Genomic DNA, 15813 nt, shown 5'->3' with positions numbered 1-15813 from the left:
CCCCCAGGGTCCCAGACACCTTCCCTTCATTCCTCTTGTCAAAGATGGAAAAGGCCAATATAGGGGTCCCTGGGTGGCTCAGTCACTAAGCGTCTGCCTTTGGTTCCCGTGGTGACCCCAGGGTCCTGGAATGGAGCCTCCCCACAGCCTGCATAAGGCTCGCTGCCGCAGGAAGCCTGCTTCTCCCTCTCCCACTCCCCCTGCTTGCGCTCCCTCTCTCTGTGTGTCAAATAAACAAGATCTTTAAAAAAAGAAAGAAAGAAAAAGGCGAATATAAAAAGATAGTAAGGACCCCCCCCCCCCCCCAAGGAAAGTGTGATGAACTACAAAGAGGAACAAAAAGGAGCTAGAGAAACGCTTAGTCACTTCGTCGGTATTTATCCCGAGTCTACAAGCTTGTTCTATACCTTGTATGGATTCGTCATTACACAAAGGAAGGTCTATTCAACAAACCCTACTGGTGTATTAAAAAGTGAAGGACTATTTCTCCCTGCCCTGCAGTTTAGAGTTTAATGAAAAATTAACCCTTTAATAATAATAATAATAATAATAATAATAATAAACCTGTAATAATTCAACCGCAATCAAAGCACTTTTGCATTGCCATATTTCAGTTGGAGGCTTGCGGGGACAGGTCTGTGCTGACTTGCAGGGAAAGGGCTTGGCCAGGTGGTCTTGCTTCCTAGGAACTCCGCATTTTCCCAGGCCTCCGGGGCCCAGGCGGGGTGGGACTACGACAGGATCAGGAGCCTACCTGTGCTGTTGCAGAGGGGAGGAGAGACTGTCATGCTTCCGCGATAAAAACATGTTCCCCCCGCACCCCACCAAGAAAGTGAAAAATTAAGAAAAAGTTTTAAATGTTCCCAAATAGAAGAGTAAAACAAATACTTTATTTTTTTTATTTTTTTTATTTTTTAAAGATTTTATTTACGTCTTTGACAGAGAGAGGCAGCGACAGAGGGAACACAAGAAGGGGAAGTGGGAGAGGAGAAGCAGGCTTCCCGCAGAGCACGGAGCCCGATATGGGGCTCAATTGCAGATGCTCAGCTGACTGAGCCACTAGGCGCCCGCAAATACTATTTTTAAAGGAGGAAGAAAAAACCGAGAAAAGGAGTCTCACTCCTATGGTTCCACTGGGGCTCGAACCCAGGACCTTCTGCGTGTAAAGCAGACGTGATAACCACTACACTATGGAACCTCCCCGAGAGCACGTTGCATCATTAGCTTATTCATAGCCTAACATCTGAACCGGCGACTCAGCTCAAACCCCGCCCCTCGGCCGTAGCTCCTCCTCCGCCGTGGCTCCGCCCCACCTGCAAGACAGGGTGTTCGCGGCTAAGTCCCCGGCTCCGGCTGTGGCGTTTACGCTGCTCGCACACCCTGCCCGCCACGTTCGTCAGCCCTGTGACCAGAGCGAGGCCAGGGCTGGGGTGACCCTCCTGAGGGCCGACCCCCTAATCACCCGTCCCAAGTTTTTTGTCAGCCGCGAGGTCAGCGGGACCTGCCCAGAGGGCAGGCGGAAGCGGACCTTGCCGCGGCCATGACGGCTCTTAGCCGCTTCCCTCGGCTGGGGAGAGACCCGCGCTTTCCCGGTTTATCCCTGGGCGCCCTGCGCCGCTGCTGGCGGCACGTGGGGGCCTTGAGTCCGGAGCAGGGCGGACAGGAGCGCCTCTTGGAGCCAAAGACTGAGGCAGCGCGGGGTTTGGGAGTGGGCTGGGCGTCGCCGTCACACCGGCATTTCTGTTGACAGGGTTGGAAGAGTCCGCTGGTTAGTGGGCCCCTTGCCCGCGGGTGTAGGCTCCTAAGGGTCCCCCGACATTTTCACAGCGTCCCTCCTCTCCCGACCCCCCACCCCCACCCTCCGCCCACGGGAGCTGGAAGTTGCAGGACTTTTGTTGGCCCCTATTTGGGCTGGGGTTGGGCTGGGAGGGGCGGTGTAGACGGTTTACAGCCCTTCACCGCTGGGGGTGATGAAGCGGGAGCGGCCCAGTGCAAACGGAAAATGCCAGATTCCTTGTTCATGAGTTACTAAGAGTCCCAAAACGGTGGTAAGCAGAGCATTAAACCCAGCGCCGGTCCCTGCGACTGCGCAGGTTGTAGCCGGTGAACCTGTCGCGGTGCTTCCGAGACTTCCGGCCCGCACCAGGTGCTGGAACCCTCCGTTACGAAGGGCTCCGGTGTGTGCTCCGGCTTCTTAGTTTTCATTGTCACTGCTGTTTCCCCTCCCCAGTGCTTTTGGATGGATCTTCGTCACCGTCCTAGGATTGCTCACCACCCTCAAGCTTAAAAACCCAGCCAAGAGCCTTTGACGGGCATCTTTAAGGGCTGAGTTGAACACGGCTGAAGGCTGGGGCTGTCTTTTCCCCTGGCGTCTTCCTCTGAAGCTGGCAGAATGATGGAGACATGGTACTGATTGTATGAAAGCAACCCCTTCAGCCGAGTCCTGACTTCCTGGGAAGACCTGTGGAAGAAACAGGTGGGTGGAAGGCAAACTAATCTGGGGGGCAGAATCTAGATTCTAGTCCTGCCCTGGTTACTCGTTAACTATGTGCTCTTCGGTTCACCTCCCAAGCCTCAGCGTCCTCCTTGGTGAAATGAATGGGTTGGACCAGACACACCCACTTCCCCTCTGGGTCTAAATGTTATCCCTCCTTTCCAGGTGGGCACATAGAGGCAGTTACCTGCCGTGTAAGTTTTCCACAGGGATGGAGGCAGGCGTGCAGCTCGTGCTTGGGTTCTCTACTCTCGCGCCCCCTACTCCTACTGAGCCCCCCACTCCGTAATATTCACCATGGGGCCCGTTGCAGAATTCCTTTTTGTTGATACCTTTCTCCAGGCCCCTTGATGCAGATGGCCACGAGTGGATAGCCACCAGCAGGAGGATGGATTCATGAAAGCTCAACTGCTAGTCCATGGACCATAATGACTCCCAGGATACCCAATGCTAAGTACATCCCACCTGTTTCCAAACCTCTCTCTGTGCAGAACAAGGCTGCCGCAAATTAGGCCTGAAATTACACTCACTGTTGTGTTTTGGTTTTTCTCTAGGGAACCCTTCGCTCATCTCCAAGCTTTGTGTCTGCCCTTGCTCCAAAGGATGGGTTCTCCGAGTGCAAGTTTTGGCCAAGTTCCCACACATGCTCCATGTAGAAAAGAAGCTGGTGCACCTCTCATGCGTGCCACGTAGGTTTCTGCCTTTAGTGGAAAATTCTTGTGCCTTTTTTCCATTCTGACAAGGAGGAAGACCTTTGTTCCACTTCCCTGCTGCCCTCAGCGTGTAGTCACATTCTCTGTTGTTAGTGAAGCACGAGATTGTTTACAAAGCACTTTCACGTACACTCCTATGAGGAAGCCATGATAAGTATTACTGTCTTCATTTTTCAGCTGAGAAAGTTAAAGCCGATGAATCTGAATGCCTTCCCTGAGACCATTCTGCTTATACTCAGTCTTCTGATGCCAAAGTGATTTTGGGAGGCCCATGTCCGCAAAGGCCACGTGTGGTTCCTGTAAGAGTGCCCCTGAGTTCTTGTAATAGTTCATATGCACTCAGGGAGAGAACGGATAACTCGATTCTTCCTTTGTGATTTTATTTTTTTTAAAGATTTATTTATTTATTTGAGAGAGAGGGAGAGAGAATTTTGAGCGGACTCCCTGCAGAGCATGGAGCCAGAAGCAGGGCTCAATCCCATGACCCTGTGAAGGGGTCTTGGGCTCGATCCCAAGAGGCTGAGATCATGACGTGAGCTGACGCCAAGAATCAGACCCTCAACCGACTAAGCCACCCAGGCCCCTCTCCCTTGTAATTTTAAGATGAAGTCCTCAAAAGCAGGAAACAAAAGCCTGCCTAGAAACAACCGTTGGTGACTTTGATCTTGGAACCATCAGTGTCATGGCTAGCCTTTCAGATGGCCACAGTTTTGCCTGGCGCTTCAGGCAGTTCAGTCGGATGTGCGAGGCCTGTGTCTCCCACCCCCCCACCCCGCCCCAGGTATGCCCGTAAGCATCTGAACAACTGTAAGTCAAATCCATCAACAGACTAGTAAATAAGGACTAGAAGTCACTTCAAAGTTTTGAGTCCCCTGATTTCTCAGATGCTTGGTGTGGCTTCCCCAGCGGATGGCTTTACTGATGGAGAGCAACTCAGCCAGAGAAACCACGGTCTCAAACACTGAGCTGACTTAGGAAGCTCTGTTTATCTGATTTCATTTAGAAAGGGTTATACTCTGTCTTTCACTACCGTGCTCCGGTATTTACTCAGAAAATAAGTCATTACCTTATTATGTGAGCTCACCTTAATCTTCTCCCTTTGCAGCTCATCAAGTTCGAAACATGTGAAATTAGCCTATTGGAATGGGTATTTGATATTTGTTGCTCTTTGCCCCCATGCCTTTTCATAGTCATCTGTATCCCTCTGTCTTCTTATCTGGCTCAACTTCTATGGTCATTTTTATCACTTGTTTGCCCTTTTGTTGTACTTGTTGGCAAACAACAGTCTGTAAGGTCCCGCTCTCTCCGTACTCTGCCCTTGTATATGGCCCCAAGAGGAACACATATCCAGGTCAACCGATTTCACACTAAATTCTTGACTACTGACCTCAAGCGAACCCTTAATGTAGCCTAGAATCCAGTCTACTTCTTCGTCCATTCATTCTCCTCTTCTCCTAAAGGACAATTTCATATCTTCTCTCCCTGAACTTCCTGTACCTCCTTCCCCAGCCTCACTTACAGGTGATGAACCTGTTTCTTTTTTCAGTAAAGAGATAGAAGCAATGAGAAGAGAACTTCCGTAAGTCCCCACCACTTCTGCCCAGCCACCGGTATCTGTGCGATCAGAGATCTAGATCAGGCCTCTCCCTGTAGATCACAGTAGATCAGGGCTTCTCAACAGTTGTTTTGACATTTGGGACTGAGTAACTCTTGGTCATGGGGGTCATTCTGTGCATGGAAGGATGCCTCACAGCGCCTCTGGCCTCTACCCACTCGATGCCCCTGGCATCCCTCCCCCCAGTTGTGAGCACCCAAAATGTCCCCTGGCAGGGGGCGATCGGGGGCCATTCGATAACATGTACAGATACTTTTGGTTGTCCCAGCGTGGGTGCAAGGGTTGGTGTGCTGTTGGCCTGTGGGGGGTAGAGACCAGGGATGTGGTGAGATGTCCTGCAGGGCACATGACAGGCCGCCGTGGCAAAGCTCACCTAGTCCCGAATGTTCCTAGTGCTGTGATTGAGAAGTCCTGTCCTAGATGCATTGTGCACATTTCTATCAAAATCCAGCCCGCCACCTGCTCTTGTCCACTCCAGGTAATCACTCCAGCAAGTCCCCTCTCTCCTACATGATTATTTACCTTTTCTGTCATCGCCTTCCAATAAACTTACAAACATGCTGCAGTTTCTCTCAGCGTTAAAAGGAACCCCTGATCCCCTTTCAGCCTCTAGCTAGTTCAATTTTTTTTTAAAGACTTTATTTATTTACTTATTTATTTGACAGAGAGAGAGAGAGAATGACAGCACAGGCAGGCAGAGAGGCGGACAGAGGCAGAGAGAGAAGCAGGCTCCCTGCTGAGCAAGGAGCTCAATGTGGGACTCGATCCCAGGACCCTGGGATCATGACCTGAGCCGAAGGCAGCATCCCAACCGACAGCCACCCAGGTGACCCTAGTTCAGTTTTTTTGCTGTTTTTTTTTTGTTGTTGTTGCTGTTGTTGTGTTTTTGTTTGCTCTCCTTTGCAATAGAACTCGTAGAAAGATGTGTCTGTAGGCTCTCTCTGCCATTCCTCTCCTTTTGGAAGTGCTTTTCCCTCGTGGCTTTTAGGGTACTGCCCTCTCCTGATTTTTGTTTCCTACCTTATGAGTCACCCCTTCTCGGTCACCTTTGCACTTGGACTTCTTCTCTCTTCATTTCCACCGCCTGGATGACCTCATTCGTTTGTTTTACTTATTTATTTATTTTAGATTTTTTTTTGTTTATTTATTTGGCAGACAGAGATCACAAGTAGGCAGAGAGAGAGAGGGGGAAGCAGGCTCCCTGCTGAGCAGAGAGCCCGATGTGGGGCTCGATCCCAGGACCCTGAGATCATGACCTGAGCCAAAAGCAGAGGCTTTAACCCACTGAACCACCCAGGTGCCCCGACCTCATTCATTTGAATGGCTTGAAATAGTTGCTATAGTCTCGTCAACACTTTCCTCCCAAACTCCAAATGTACCTACTCCACGTGTCCATTTAGATGTGTGTCTAACGGCATCTTAAAGCTATCAGAGCTGTGGCGACACTCCTGGCATCCGCCTCCATCTGCTACCCCCCTCTTCCTTATCTCAGATAAGAACAGCTTCACCTTTCTACCTATTGAGGCCCAAAACTTTGAATCATACTTGATTCTTCTTTTCCTCATACCTTGAATCTAATGCTACTAGCAAATTCTATTGGCCTTCCTTTCAGGATCTATGTAGAATCTTGTCAGTCACTTTCTGTGTCTCCTCTGCTGTCACACCAGTCAAAGCCATCATCCCATTTGGCCTGGATCATTGCCAGACACCTCCCCTCCTGGCCTCCCAGCTTCTGCCCTTTTCTCCCTATGGACTATTCTCTGCACAGTAGCCAGAGTGATCCCTTTTTTTTTTTTTAAATTTTATTTATTTATTTGACAGACAGAGATCACAAGTAGGCAGAGAGAGAGGGGGAAGCAGGCTCCCAGCCGAGCAGAGAGCCTGATGTGGGGCTCGATCCCAGGTCCCTGAGATCACGACCTGAGCCGAAGGTAGAGGCTTAACCCACTGAGCCACCCAGATGCCCTCAGAGTGATCCTTTTAAAAGGTAAGTTAGATTGTCTCACTCTTCTGCTCGGAACTTTCCAGTAGCTCCTCACCATAGCTAGAGTGAAAGCTAAGGCCATACAGTAGCCGGCAAGATGCTGTGTGATGTGTTCTCTCCCACGTCCATTACCTGTTAGACTATATAGCCTATTACTTTGCCTTTTCTTTTACTGTGTACTCCGGCCACACTTGCCTGCTTGCTGTTCTTCAAACACGCTGGGCCTCTTCTGCCTCCGGGCCTTTGAACCTGCTGTTCTCTCAGCCTTGAATGCTCTTTCCCTAGGCCGTCCCATTGCCTGCTCTCTCACCTTGCTCGGGTATTTGCCTAAATATCTTGTCAGCAAGCCATCTCCTGACTGCCCTGTTTGCAGTGACTCTCCCCCTGCCCCAGCCTTCTTCACACTGGAAATGCAGTATCCCCCTTTCCTGCGTTATTTTTCTTCACAACACTTACTACCATCTCATTTGCCAGATAGTTACTTCCTCGTTTTGTTGCTTATCCCCCGCCGCCTCAACTAGAATGAAAGCACCAGGAAGGCGTGGATTAGGTTCTGTTCACTGTTGCATTCCACAGAGCCTAAGTAGGGCCCCGTACATAGCAAGGGTCCAGTGATCCATTCCTGAATGAATGTGTTCGGGGTTGGGGATGATCGAGTGGGGTCAGTTACTCCCAATCAGAGCTAATCCTGGGGCTTTTACCTGAATGAACTCCGAGAAGAGACATTTCCTTGTTCCTCGATCCTTGACTTGACCGTGAGATCATCCAGAGGCTGGAGGTTCTGCTGCCGTCTCTGGACTGTTGTAATGTGTCAGACCAGAGTCTTAGTCGCCTAGAGCAGAACCCTCTTGTTCATAGCGCTCGCTGCTCTTCCCCCTGAGGGATTTTTACACCATTTCCCCCACCATAGACTTGACTGAGTGACTTGCTTTGGCTGATTGAATGTTGGCAGAAGTGATGTGTATCGCTTTCAAGCCAAACTGCGAAGAACCAGCTTGGGATTTGTCACTTCAATGTTTCCCTTTGCTATGGGGACAGCAACGCACAGAGAGAGGTTGGCCTGAGTCTTAGAGAAAAGACCCCCGGGTGACGGAACTGTAGCCACCAGCCATGGAAACCGAGTGAAAAGTCAAACCTTGATCGTTGTAAGCCACGAAGATTTGGGTTCATCTGTTACTGAAGCCTAACATCGCCTCAGTGGATTCAACACTTCTGCCAGTTCCACAAGAAAATGAGTTTATTAAAGGCTACTTGGTGGTGCACAGCGTCTCCAAAAAGGCCCTGGAGAGGCCAGAGCCAGCAATAACGTCTTTATCTCACCTCATCGCAGGGCTGCATCAGCCAAGACGCCCACTGCTCGCGCTCTCAGTACAGAGGCGGCAACTCAAGCCAGTGATGGGGCCCCGCATCCCTGAAAACTGGACCCTCTGGCACTAACGTCGTCACAAGATGGATTTCATCACCCCTTGACTCCTCGAGCTGCCTTCTTAACTGAGGTCTCTGCTGGAGCCCAAGTTACATCCCTGTGCTCTTGCCCGGAGAGAGGCTGGAAAAGCGAATGTCTTGTTTCTCCTTCGAGGAGGTGGGAGTCAACGTGGGGAATGGAAAAGGGAGCCAGCGATCAGAAAGCATGAAGGCATCGGCTGCCTGCCTGAAGCCCAAGAAAGGAGCGAGGGGTTAGAGCTGAGGACGAGAACGACTGGATGCCCTCCCATAAGGCCTCCAAGTCATGCCGTCCATCTGCCTGTGGACTCCTCGGTCACCGGAAGAAGGCATTCCTGGGTTTGCTCAGGCCAGCTGTAACTGGGCTTACTGACATTTGCCACAGGAGGAGTCTTGACGCTTCATCGGAAATGGATGGGCAGCAGCACAGTGGCTGCGGCGGGGTCCTGTCCCAGATACTCGAAGTTTTGGTTGCCCTTCTGTTCCCAGTAAACGCAGAGACAGCCCCTTCTGGCAGGGCAGGCTTTGGGTTTCAAGGTGTCTTGGGAGCCAGCCCGCAGTGCTCAAACCCAGTGGGGTGCTCGTTCACAGGGAGCACGGTAGCTAGGACAGGTAGAGGTCGAGAGTGGGCAACACATCTGGAGTGCCTTTGGTTGCTTGCCCCAATTCATCCTCCTTCTTTTCCTCAATAATAAAGATCACAATAAACACTTGTAGAGTACTTGCTGTGTATTAGAGACTGTTCTAAACTCTTTGCTCAGATTAACTCCTTTAATCCACTCAAGAACCCTGTGAGAAAAGGTTATGATACCTGGCTTACAGATGAGAAGACGGAGGCATAGAATAATTAAATGACTTGTGTAGTCGTATAGCTAGTAAACAAAGGAGCAGGGCTTTACACTCAGGCCATCTGGCTCCACGGGCTGTATTTAGCCTCTACACTGCACTGCCTGATTTTGTTTCATTTGGCAACATATCCAGCTAAAACAGCTTGATTTCCCAGGCTCCCTTGTAGCTAAAAGAGACTGGGTGGCACAGTTCTGGCCATGAGGTGTTTGGAAGCAGGGGGGCTTCCAAAACCATTTCTTTAAATGAAGGTAGACACGGGTGGTATGCCTCATTTTGCTCTTAGTTGTTTACTTTCTGCCCGGAATGCACATGTGGATGGAGGTAGAGCAGCCACTTCGCGACCATGAGTTGACAATTTTGAATAAAAAAGCTATGTGACTTGGCTGAAAGAAAGAAGATGCCTGAGTCCCAGCTCCAGATTTCATACTTCCAGATCCTTTGTTTCTTGTGAAAAATAAACCCATAATTTGTAATGCTATTGTTTAGTAAGAGTTTCAGTTACATGAAGGGAAAATATATACCTACCAATTCAACATTTCCACATTTCTCACCCTTAGATGTCTCCTGTATCATTTTGACAATGTCTCTAATCTGCCCACCAGCTACTGAGGGATTGCTCTGTGTTGCAGTCTGTTGGTAGAAGTTGTTTATGATCACATGCCTGCAATATGTCTAGGAGCACAATATTGGGTAGTATGGGAGGTTTTATTGTTGTTGTTTTGTTTTTTTCTTTAAGTGTTGACCTGGCCCCATCTCAAGGAGCTTGAAGAACATTAATTTACCCAAAGGACTGATTTGTTCCACGCTGTTAATGGATGATAATGGTTTGATGTTGTTTTCCCAACTCAGGATGTTATCGAATTTTAATAGACCCTGTCTCCTCTCTCTTAAAGTAGAGACTCAAAAGAAGAGAATGCAGAGGGGAGAGGAGGGCAGGGTGATATGTGAAAAGCCTGTCTAACAGTAAAGATGGCCTTACAGTATTCCTTTCCATACCTGCTATCCCTAATCTCCAAAATCACCCACAATCACAACCAATCACAACTTAAATTGGTAGAGATGGCTACCCAGGAGAGGAACAGATCAGCTCAAAATACTTTGTCTCCCCCTCCCTTGTTTATATGTCTTGAGATGCCACTAGTTTCTAAAGTCACTCCCCTGGGCCTTTGTAACTGAGCGCATAACAATTTGGCCACTCCGCTCTCCTACAGAACCCCACTTAAAAGGAAATATCCGGTGGCAGCATCTAGCCAATGCTAATTGTTAATGGAAATGAACTTGGCTACTCCCTCAACTGGCCCAACACTTACTCTCTCCTTTAGATTTACAAGGAGATTCAACAGTGCACAGGATGGGACTCGTCTCTAAGTTGTTCCTCATAGTCTGATGGGAAGATATCAAGAGTGATGCAGGTTTTAAAGATTTTATTTATTTATTTGACAGAGAGAAATCACAAGTAGGCAGAGAGGCAGGCAGAGAGAGAGGAGGAAGCAGGCTCCCCGCTGAGCAGAGAGCCCGATGTGGGGCTCGAACCCAGGACCTGGGATCATGACCTGAGCCGAAGGCAGCGGCTTAACCCACTGAGCCACCCAGGCGCCCCAGTGATGCAGGTTTTAAACAAAAATTGTATTATGGATTTTTATTAGTGATTTTAAATATTTGTGATTGGGGGATATCATTAGGGTATAGTCTGAGGGCTAATGCAATAATAAAACCAATTAGCGGTTGTTTAACTCAGTTAGAGGCTGTCTGCAGACTAGCAGCTTTCCTCTGATAAATCCTGTTAAAATGCAGTGGGTTCTATTTTGTGCAGAATGAGCAGGCTGCCATGACAACTGTCTGTGAATATTATTTCAGTATTAGTTATAGATTTCCAGTGTCAGCCTCTGGGTCTAACATTGATTCTAAAACCCCAGTACACATCTATTCTTGAAGGAGTTGTCCTGGACATGTTTACAAAAATGAACAAACAAACAAAAAAACAAAATACTTTCAATTGCCTGGGTTTTTTCTTTTGGAAAAGAAAAATGAATGAATTTACACAATTGCAAATTGCAGATTTTATTGCTGTTCCTTTCTTTTGGAAAGGGGATTTGGATATGAATTTACATTGTGCTTGTCCCTACATTTGATTAAATAGATGCACTAGGTAAGAGTTTGGAAAGATTCTTTTAAGCCTATAATCCTTACGTTGAATTATTCTTTTTTTTTTTTTTTTTTGTTCCCCATCTGACAGTATCACAAGTGACAGAGGACTGAATCCAAACCAAGTTATCAAGCCAGTCTCAAATGAATATGACTTGAACATTCTAAGGTAAAATTTCATGCAGAGATTTCCAACGAAGGGCTCCAGCTCCATTTCCCTGCCCTCTCCTGGTCACCCTTCTCCATGTCCCAGTTGTACCCCTCACACCTGTTTTCCGCATGGTGACAGCCATGCTCAGAGCACTGCCCCTCAGGTGGGACAGTGAGTCTGTGTCCCAGCGCTCTCTGAAGGAGCCCCGAGAGTCACTTATATTGCCAATCTTTAGCTACATGCCCACCTGAACACTCCTTTTTACCAGGTAAAGGAGATGGGCTTGTTGGCTGAGGCCTGAGTTATGGGCCCATCCCTTGACAATCACTGTTGTTTGGAAAGTGGGCTCATGCTGATTTTGCTTAAGCCCATCAGGGCCTTTTTTTTTTTTTTTTTTTTTAAAGATTTTATTTATTTAAGAGCAAGAGAGGGAGAGAGAGGGAGGGAGGAGTGTGTGCATGAGCTGGGGGAGGGGCAGAGGGAGAGGAAGAGGGACAAGCAGACTCCCCACTAAGCAGGGAGCCTGATGTGGGGCTCGATCCCAGGACCCTGGGATCATGACCTGAGCCCAAGGCAGATGTTTAACTGAGCCCCCCAGGCGCCCCCAGGGCCTGTACTTACAGTCAGGGTGATGTCAGTCCCATGGAAACCACAGGGCTGAGAATAGGGAGAGAGTTGATTTCAAAAATGAAAATTGGGGTACTATTGCAAGGAAGTGAGGGGAATACTTGCTAACCATCTGGTTAGGGAACAGAATGCTGTGCAAGTTGTAAGAGTAACAACAGCTAACATTGATTGAATGCTGATGACGAGGTAGGCACTACTCAAACTGCTTTATAGGTATACTGGTTAGAGAATGTGTTTGGCTGCAGGTAATAAGGTAAGCCAAATAGCAAGGACTTAACACAGAGGTGTTGGTTTTTATCCCATGTGCTATGAAGTCACAAGAGAAGCAACTTCACATTATTACTCATATCTCAGGCTCCTCTTTCAACCTTTCTGCATTATCATTCTCAGCGGGAGGCTGGCATCCTAATGCTCACAAGAAGGCTGCTCCTCCTCCAGACTTTGTGTCCCACTGGCACAGAATGGGGGAAGGGCAAAGAGGAACGGGTTCACGTCAGCTGAGTCTTGTCTTTTTTTTTTCTTTTTTTTCTTTTTAAATCAGGAAAATAGCTTTCCTGGGAGCTTCAGCCAGTAGATTTCTGCTTATATTTTATTATCCAGAACTGTGTCACATGACCACCCTAACTGCAAGGGAACCTAGCAAATCAAATTTTGTTGGCTAAGCCCATAGCCGCCTAGAACAAAATTGAGATTTTACTTGTAAGGAAGAAAGGGAGAATGGATATTGGTAAGGCAACTAACTAGGCTACCATGTTTTATATTAACTCATTTATTCTTTACTTTAATCCAGCATGGTGGATATTACTATCCCAGTTTTTTCTGTTTCTTTTTTACTTTCCTTTTCCCTTCCCATCCCTTCCCTTCCCTTCTTCCATATCTTGGTTTTCTAAGAAACAGGCCCAGAGAGGTAATGTAATTTTCTCAAGTTCACACACAGCTGTTAAGTGGCAGCACTGATATTTTTATGAAATAACAAGAACTTACTCCCTGTTCCCTTTTGTAATCCTCCTCTTCCGTGCACAGAAAACTTCATTTTTGATTTTTAGAAAATGATAATAGTTAGTTCTAGATCCTATATTTCACAACCTTCTCAGGAAAAACAACACTTAGAAATCTTGGGTCTCTCATCAACTTGTTTTCATAGTGTCGTTTTCACATAGCCACACCAGCAGGAACGTGGCATATCAGAAGTAATTATGGTTGGTAGTAAGAAACAGACCTAAAAGGGCGGAGTTGGGGAGGAAAAAAATCTTTTTATACTCTTCAAAGTTCTTGCTGCTGGTCTAAGAATTGAACTGACATGAAGCAGATTAACGGGAGAAAATAAAACTTAATTATGTACGTGCAGGAAATCCACACAGACATGAGATCCCAAAGATAGGCAATGATGAGGGCCATGTGTCATCCTGTACAAAGGAGAAGGGGGTAGGAGTCTGGAACTTCAAAGGGAAGGGAAGCAATTCACAGGAAGATGAAAAAAGAGTAAATGTTGGATAAACAAATGTTTGCTGGGCCACTCAGAAATAATGGGACATAGAAAGGAATTTGATCAAACCGGTCTTGCTAGGTTCCTTCATGTCTGCCATACCTAGTTCATATCATGATATAGTTAGCTATGGCGACAGCTGTCTTCCTGGAGCAGGTCCTCTGTCTAAATTCCTTTACGCAGTTAAGGGGAAGGTTGTGGTTTCTTCATGTGTCTTTTGGGGCCTTGATTGTTTCTGGCTGGAAGTAATCTGTGTGCCAAAGTGGCACATTTTGGGGTGGCCTGCCTTTGATCCCTGCAAAGGTTCTTCTCACCTCATGTGATATGACATCCAGAGCTTCGTTAAAAAATGAAAGTGAGGGGCGCCTGGGTGGCTCAGTGGGTTAAAGCCTCTGCCTTCAGCTCAGGTCATGGTCTCAGGGTCCTGGGATCGAGCCCCACATTGGGCTCTCTGCTCAGTGGAGAACCTGCTTCCTCCTCTCTCTCTGCTTGCCTCTCTGACTACTTGTAATTTCTGACTCTCAAATAAATAAATAAATAAATAAATCTTTAAAAAAAAAAAAAGAAAGTGAACCTGTTAAAGAGTCATTACACATAGAGAAGTTTCTTATCCTCAGTTACATTAGGTTAATTTATATGACGTTTCCTTAAAACTACTTTGTAAATCAGACTTTTCTCTAAGTAAGAATAACAATCCACCTCACTCAGGTAAATCCGTGAAATTTCACAACATTACCAACACCCCAGTTTGTTTATAATTTTTATTTCTCTCATTCTTTCCCAATATTTGAGATCTTTAGCTTATGGCATTATTTTATTTATACATCACAACGCTTTTTTTGTTCTTACCAAATTGACCATAAAAATCCCAAGAACATTGTAGAATGTAGTTTGACTTTAAAAGTTATGGAAGAGTGGGTTGCCAAAGAAATAGAGATTTAAACACGTAAAAATCATACTATGTTATAGAGCAGTGCCACTCAAAGCAGGTTTCACTATCACTTGGGAGTTTATTAGAAACATAAATTCATGATCCCCACTCCAAACCTATTGAACCAGAACTTCTAGGGGCCAGGCCCAGGAATCTGTGTTTTAACAAGATCCCTAGGTGATTTATAAGTACATTAAAATTTGAGAAGCACTGTTTTAGAGAGTTTTATATAAACGAGACTCACAGATCTCATAGTCTCTGCAATATTGGTAAAAATACTTACTTCAGCTTTAGTAAACTTAAAATCTTAACTCAAGTGTATGCTTGACTCCTTCCCCCATCAACACCTTTACTTAATCAATATTTGTCTTTTAGATGTCAGTTCAAAGCTTATTTTCTTTGATAAGCAATTATTGGCTTGACCTCCTGACTCATTCTCATAATACATGTACTTCTCCTTTGCAATTTCACATTTACCTTTATGAGTATTTAATTAATGTTTACTTCCCCCACTAGGCTATAAACTTCATGAGGGAAGGGACTTCGTCAGTTCTGGTATATCTCCAGGGTCTAGAATAGTGCCTGGCACACCATGGGTGCTCAACAAATGTTTGTTGACTGAGTATATGAATGAAACCAAGACAAGAATAAGTGCTCTTAAAGAAGATTCTCTGAAAACTTTTCTAAAGGCTTCACAATGAGCACTTAATCCTCTCAGGCAATAGCAGCAAGGTTTTGAACAGAAAGTCATGGATCTTTCCCAGGTCTTGTTTTAGCTAGTAGTTTCAGTGTTCCTCCAAGAAACCAACTCTGCTTTGTTTTCTGTGTTTGTGATGCAGAAATGGTTGACAGGGAAGCAAATGGTGGCAGAAAGAAAGCTTGAAGAACCTGGAACCTGTCTTTCCAATACACAGGAAGTGGTCCTCTCATCCAGCTTGTGTTGTTCACATTCTGTTGGCAGGACTGTCATATTTGCCTCTGACATTGTGCGGTTGCCAAGGCAACCTATTAAAGAATCATTCTAGAATTTACCTCTGGAAAATTCTAGATGAAGCTGAGGAATTCTCTTTAAGTAAGACTTATAAGTGTGACAATGGATAGTGTCCTGAGCCTGCAGGTCAGGCTGAAAGATTCAGCAACCAACAAAGTGAAGATCTAGGAGTCTATTTTCCTTGAACCTGTGCAGAACTGATAAAACTTAGAAGGGTAAGAACGCTTAACGGAGCAGATGAGTTGGATGAAATCTGGGTATGGAACCATATGACTAAAAGTTAGCCTTCTTCCTCTGTTTAGCCAACTCTGGTAGACTCTATGTATGGAGTTTTGTGTATGGAGTTTATCATTCTTTAATATGTATTTTACATATTTTACTATA

At 46.5% G+C, this 15813-nt stretch overlaps 1 protein-coding gene and 1 non-coding gene across 5 annotated transcripts in view; one reads left to right on the top strand and one right to left on the bottom strand.

Moving 5' to 3' along the window:
- Nucleotides 1–1125: 1125 nt before the first annotated feature.
- On the bottom strand, nucleotides 1126–1198 carry TRNAV-UAC (transfer RNA valine (anticodon UAC)). The gene has a single exon. It is a non-coding gene; the product is annotated as a tRNA-Val (tRNA).
- Nucleotides 1199–1217: 19 nt separating this feature from the next.
- Nucleotides 1218–15813, top strand: part of PPEF1 (protein phosphatase with EF-hand domain 1) — a 134318-nt gene continuing 119722 nt past the window's right edge. For 3 of the 4 annotated variants that reach the window (XM_047716631.1, XM_047716628.1, XM_047716629.1), the window contains exon 1: nucleotides 15396–15644. The gene's annotated coding sequence lies outside the window, so the exon portion shown is untranslated. Of the gene's footprint in view, nucleotides 1769–2230; nucleotides 2477–2836; nucleotides 2949–3048; nucleotides 3184–15395; nucleotides 15645–15813 lie in introns of those variants that run through there. The other variant, XM_047716630.1, reaches the window with a different exon arrangement.

The sequence above is a fragment of the Lutra lutra genome, chromosome X, assembly GCF_902655055.1.
Source record: "Lutra lutra chromosome X, mLutLut1.2, whole genome shotgun sequence".
NCBI lineage: Eukaryota > Metazoa > Chordata > Mammalia > Carnivora > Mustelidae > Lutra > Lutra lutra.
The sequence above is the reverse complement of the archived record's forward strand: the minus strand, read 5'-3'. Positions and strand labels throughout refer to the sequence as shown.